Source organism: Bolinopsis microptera, chromosome 9 (assembly GCF_026151205.1).
Source record: "Bolinopsis microptera isolate Bmic1 chromosome 9, MBARI_Bmic_1.0, whole genome shotgun sequence".
Classification (NCBI taxonomy): Eukaryota; Metazoa; Ctenophora; class Tentaculata; order Lobata; family Bolinopsidae; genus Bolinopsis; species Bolinopsis microptera.
In genome coordinates this window covers 16,420,319-16,426,852 of record NC_087080.1, presented here as the reverse complement: position 1 = coordinate 16,426,852, position 6,534 = coordinate 16,420,319, and positions in this window count along the sequence as shown.

Below are 6,534 nucleotides of genomic sequence, written 5' to 3'. Positions count from 1 at the left end.
TTGATCATTATTTAATTTACCTTATGTACCCAATATAACCTGAATGCTTTGCTGACTGACAGAAAGGTGTTGCACTTCAACCCAGTGGCCCCCTCCCCTCCCCCTCACCTCCCCCTCACCCCAGCTACCATTTTACAAGCCTGCGTTACAGTGCACATAGCCGGCTAGCAGTGCTGACACACAGTGCGTTACAGTGCACATAGCCGGCTAGCAGTGCTGACACACAGTGCGTTACAGTGCACATAGCCGGCTAGCAGTGCTGACACACAGTGCGTTACAGTGCACATAGCCGGCTAGCAGTGCTGATACACAGTGCGTTACAGTGCACATAGCCGGCTAGCAGTGCTGATACACAGTGCGTTACAGTGCACATAGCCGGCTAGCAGTGCTGACACACAGTGCGTTACAGTGCACATAGCCGGCTAGCAGTGCTGATACACAGTGCGTTACAGTGCACATAGCCGGCTAGCAGTGCTGACACACAGTGCGTTACAGTGCACATAGCCGGCTAGCAGTGCTGACACACAGTGCGTTACAGTGCACATAGCCGGCTAGCAGTGCTGACACACAGTGCGTTACAGTGCACATAGCCGGCTAGCAGTGCTGACACACAGTGCGTTACAGTGCACATAGCCGGCTAGCAGTGCTGATACACAGTGCGTTACAGTGCACATAGCCGGCTAGCAGTGCTGACACACAGTGCGTTACAGTGCACATAGCCGGCTAGCAGTGCTGATACACAGTGCGTTACAGTGCACATAGCCGGCTAGCAGTGCTGACACACAGTGCGTTACAGTGCACATAGCCGGCTAGCAGTGCTGATACACAGTGCGTTACAGTGCACATAGCCGGCTAGCAGTGCTGACACACAGTGCGTTACAGTGCACATAGCCGGCTAACAGTGCTGACACACAGTGCGTTACAGTGCACATAGCCGGCTAGCAGTGCTGACACACAGTGCATTACAGTGCACATAGCCGGCTAGCAGTGCTGATACACAGTGCGTTACAGTGCACATAGCCGGCTAGCAGTGCTGACACACAGTGCGTTACAGTGCACATAGCCGGCTAGCAGTGCTGACACACAGTGCGTTACAGTGCACATAGCCGGCTAGCAGTGCTGACACACAGTGCGTTACAGTGCACATAGCCGGCTAGCAGTGCTGATACACAGTGCGTTACAGTGCACATAGCCGGCTAGCAGTGCTGACACACAGTGCGTTACAGTGCACATAGCCGGCTAGCAGTGCTGATACACAGTGTGTTACAGTGCACATAGCCGGCTAGCAGTGCTGACACACAGTGCGTTACAGTGCACATAGCCGGCTAGCAGTGCTGATACACAGTGCGTTACAGTGCACATAGCCGGCTAGCAGTGCTGACACACAGTGCGTTACAGTGCACATAGCCGGCTAACAGTGCTGACACACAGTGCGTTACAGTGCACATAGCCGGCTAGCAGTGCTGACACACAGTGCATTACAGTGCACATAGCCGGCTAGCAGTGCTGATACACAGTGCGTTACAGTGCACATAGCCGGCTAGCAGTGCTGACACACAGTGCGTTACAGTGCACATAGCCGGCTAGCAGTGCTGACACACAGTGCGTTACAGTGCACATAGCCGGCTAGCAGTGCTGACACACAGTGCGTTACAGTGCACATAGCCGGCTAGCAGTGCTGACACACAGTGCGTTACAGTGTGTTACAGTGCACATAGCCGGCTAGCAGTGCTGACACACAGTGCGTTACAGTGCACATAGCCGGCTAGCAGTGCTGACACACAGTGCGTTACAGTGTGTTACAGTGCACATAGCCGGCTAGCAGTGCTGACACACAGTGCGTTACAGTGCACATAGCCGGCTAGCAGTGCTGACACACAGTGCGTTACAGTGTGTTACAGTGCACATAGCCGGCTAGCAGTGCTGACACACAGTGCGTTACAGTGCACATAGCCGGCTAGCAGTGCTGACACACAGTGCGTTACAGTGCACATAGCCGGCTAGCAGTGCTGACACACAGTGCGTTACAGTGTGTTACAGTGCACATAGCCGGCTAGCAGTGCTGACACACAGTGCGTTACAGTGCACATAGCCGGCTAGCAGTGCTGACACACAGTGCGTTACAGTGTGTTACAGTGCACATAGCCGGCTAGCAGTGCTGACACACAGTGCGTTACAGTGCACATAGCCGGCTAGCAGTGCTGACACACAGTGCGTTACAGTGCACATAGCCGGCTAGCAGTGCTGACACACAGTGCGTTACAGTGCACATAGCCGGCTAGCAGTGCTGACACACAGTGCGTTACAGTGCACATAGCCGGCTAGCAGTGCTGACACACAGTGCGTTACAGTGCACATAGCCGGCTAGCAGTGCTGACACACAGTGCGTTACAGTGCACATAGCCGGCTAGCAGTGCTGATACACAGTGCGTTACAGTGCACATAGCCGGCTAGCAGTGCTGACATACAGTGCGTTACAGTGCACATAGCCGGCTAGCAGTGCTGACACACAGTCACACAGTGCGTTACAGTGCACATAGCCGGCTAGTAGTGCTGACACACAGTGCGTTACAGTGCACATAGCTGACAGTTGTAATAATCTTGTCATTTATCTCCGGCAGATTAACTTTATCTCACATTTTACAGTAATAATCTGGTACATTATACAGCATAATATTAAACTACATGTAATAACTACGAGTGTTATGCTGCCAGTTTAATCCGCCAATTTTGTAATTTCTTGATTCAGTAGAGTAGCAGTTTACATGTAGCAGTGTTGAGTTTACATGACGTATAATTTAGTAGAACACGCCCTATCTATATATTATTGTAATTAATTAATCTTGAGCCTGTTGTTATTCTTGGTTTAGTGATTAGTCGCTATGATGTTCATTATTGTAACCTGTGATAAATCGCCTCTTTTAAATTGTAAGCTCTGAATGATTTGCGTTCTGCTGCAAATCATCCTTGCCACGCGAATAAGTGTGGTGCTCTTTCGCCTTTCGGCCGATGTTAAGTTATATAGAGGGTGAGGGTGAGGGTGAGGGTGGGTGGTCTGGTGAGGGGGTGTGATGCGGGGGTGTGGGGGTGTGGTGAGGGGGTGTGGGGGTGTGGTGTGGTGTGGGGGTGTGGTGTGGGGGGGGGGGGGGGGGGTGGGGGTGTGGTGTGGGGGGTATCAGATAATATAACCCCACTATAAGCCCCTCTCCAATAGAGTGACATTATTACAGTATTACCTACATTAGGGCCCATTGTCCACGTCATAAACTATATTATGTCTCTGACATTATATATAACTGTGTATAATAGTGAGTGCCTCCCGCCCTGAGCCCTCCCTATATACTGCAGTGTAACTCCTGAGTGTAATATTACTGCAGCCCTACACTCGTGAGTGTAATATTACTGCAGCCCTACACTCGTGAGTGTAATATTACTGCAGCCCTACACTCCTGAGTGTAATATTACTGCAGCCCTACACTCCTGAGTGTAATATTACTGCAGCCCTACACTCCTGAGTGTAATATTACTGCAGCCCTACACTATACACTCCTGAGTGTATAAATACCAACCTCATTACACAGTGTGCTCACTATATGAATTGTATACATTTAAATATTGTAGTTGCCTGTAGGGCTGTAGTAATGTACAAGTAGGAAGGGACCTCATTTACACACGCCATTATTTAGTTTACACTAGGCTTCCTTTCAGCGCAGTGTCTGTTTCACTATGTATTCTATATAGTTCTGTTTCTTTGCTCTGCGTTCTTTCCTTTATAGTAGCCATTCCTTTATAGAAGCCATTCGTCTGTCAGAGTATATTTACATTTTAGTTTATTTGAAATATATCCATTATTATTTTACATTCCAACTGCCGTTTTAAGTTCAACTGCCGTATCAGACTGCAGACACACACAGTAATGCACTGATACTGATCCTTGAACCATATTGACTCGACGCTATCTTAATTAATAATAACAACTAATCAGACTTTAAGACATTAATATTTCCAGCCTGTATTTGTATGTGACCTCTATATAAATGTGACCTCTATAATGTGACCTCTATAATGTGACCTCTATAATGTGACCTCTATATAATGTGACCTCTATAATGTGACCTCTATAATGTGACCTCTATAATGTGACCTCTATAATGTGACCTCTATAATGTGACCTCTATAATGTGTCCTCTATAATGTGTCCTCTATAATGTGACCTCTATAATGTGACCTCTATAATGTGTCCTCTATAATGTGACCTCTATAATGTGACCTCTATAATGTGACCTCTATAATGTGTCCTCTATAATGTGACCTCTATAATGTGACCTCTATAATGTGACCTCTATAATGTGACCTCTATAATGTGACCTCTATAATGTGTCCTCTATAATGTGACCTCTATAATGTGACCTCTATAATGTGACCTCTATAATGTGTCCTCTATAATGTGACCTCTATAATGTGACCTCTATAATGTGACCTCTATAATGTGTCCTCTATAATATGTCCTCTATAATGTTACCTCTATGATGTGACATCTATAATGTGACATCTATAATGTGACCTCTATAATGTGACCTAATCGTCTGGTGTGTAGTAGTTACTGACAATTCCCCCTGAAATTTGTGTGATATTTATATCTAAACAGGAAGTATTCTTGAAAATTAGTTAATCAATTATCTTTCCTGTATAATTGAAGCTAACTTTATTGATTCCGCTGTAAGTGGAGACGAGATGTGGGTTATGAAGAGAGAGATGGTTGATCGTCTAGGTTTGAGATAGGTTGATTAGTTTCAGGACTTTAGTTCCAACAGACTATCTGTCTGTTCCCACAATGGAACTTGTAGGTTGCGTTGTGTTTTAGTTAGAGTGAGTTGACCAAATAATACGACTTGAAATCGGGTTGGGTGTAGCTATGTATCAATGTATCAATGTATAAATGTATCAATGTATCAATGTATTAATGTATCAATGTATTAACTATTAGGAACGATGATAGGTTTTACTATGTCTTTGGGATGCAGTCAGGAAGTCAAGAAGTGGGGAATTAAGGGTGTGTCTAGGGTTTTTATAGGTTGTATCCCATGACAATCATGGGACTAAAACGTGTGACCCATGAGGTACACTCACGGAAACGATTATCTTAGTCATCGTTTCCGCTACTCAAAACAGTGAACAATGAGCGTTCACTGGACAAACGGGACAGAACAATGAGAACCCTCGCTCATCCATTACTCCATTAATTGCTTTTCCCTATGATTCACCTTTACGTTGTGAAGCCAATTGTTTGTTAACCTCTGGCGTCACAATCAGTTCCGGTTTGCAGTCACAGGTCCTGTCTGTGACCTATTAACTATAGGTTACCTCATTTGGAGATGTGCCAAGCACAAGCAGATAGTTGGCAACCTGCCAACAGGGGATAGCAAAGTTATATGGCCTAAAGTGTGCAAAGGGTGATCCCACAACCTTCCCCCCTTAAGAAGAAAAAAAATTTTGGCAAAATGTTGTTAGGAACCTACCATCGTTTTAAAAATAAATATCGTAATAAATCAATTTACCATCTTTTAAAAGAAATAGTTTAATGTAATGAGTAGATATCTTAAATGAAGTCTATTACCCTTTTTATTTGTCTATAAAATACACGAATACTCAAATCACACGAAAAATTAATTTGGAAAATAATAATTTATTTTTGGATTTTTATCTTTTTCTCTTAAAACACAATCAATAATAACTAGAAACATCGGTAATTGAAACTTCTTTCCGCATTGTATTTATAATTGGTTTTAACAAAATTCGTTTCTCGTTAAAATTGTATGTGACCACTTATAAATTCACACATAAATCAATTTAATATAATTCCAATAATTTACATACGTTTTTCAATTTTGAACGACACCTTGAAGGTTTAAAATAGTACGTTGGTTGGTGAAAAAAATTTGTGGTTAATCTTGGTTAAACCATTTTAGTGCTTTGTTCCTATTGAAGATAAATATGTAATCAATGTAAGTCATTAGTTCACTTGGCAAATGTTCGTAACTCTTAGTATTATATAGGCACGACAGTTCAATATAAATTTCTAGGATTATTGTTACTTCTTTAAGCAAATGAAATTTTTTCCTTTTAGGAGCCTTTTTTGCATATTACACTGATTTGTAAACAGTCGTTTGAAGAATCTTTTATTATGTTGTTCTAGGTAAGCTGATATTACACACATTAATAGTTTTTTGACAGGGTATTTCTGATATAAATGCTGGAAAATGAACTTTGATGTTTGGATGATACTTTGTGGAGATTTTGTTTTGGCTGCAAGGGTCAGTTCATTTTTTAGTTTTATGAGGTGAGGAAGGGATGGGGCACTGTACGATTTTCGGGTAACATCGAATTGTGAGTTGCGATGCTAGATTCGTTTATTTGCACCCATTTGTTGAGGGAATACGGGTCCAGTAGATGTCGTTATTTACAATTACGGCTCACAGCTCTTAGTTGGAGGATGTCGCCAAAGTGTAACAATAGCGCTATATTGAACAAGAC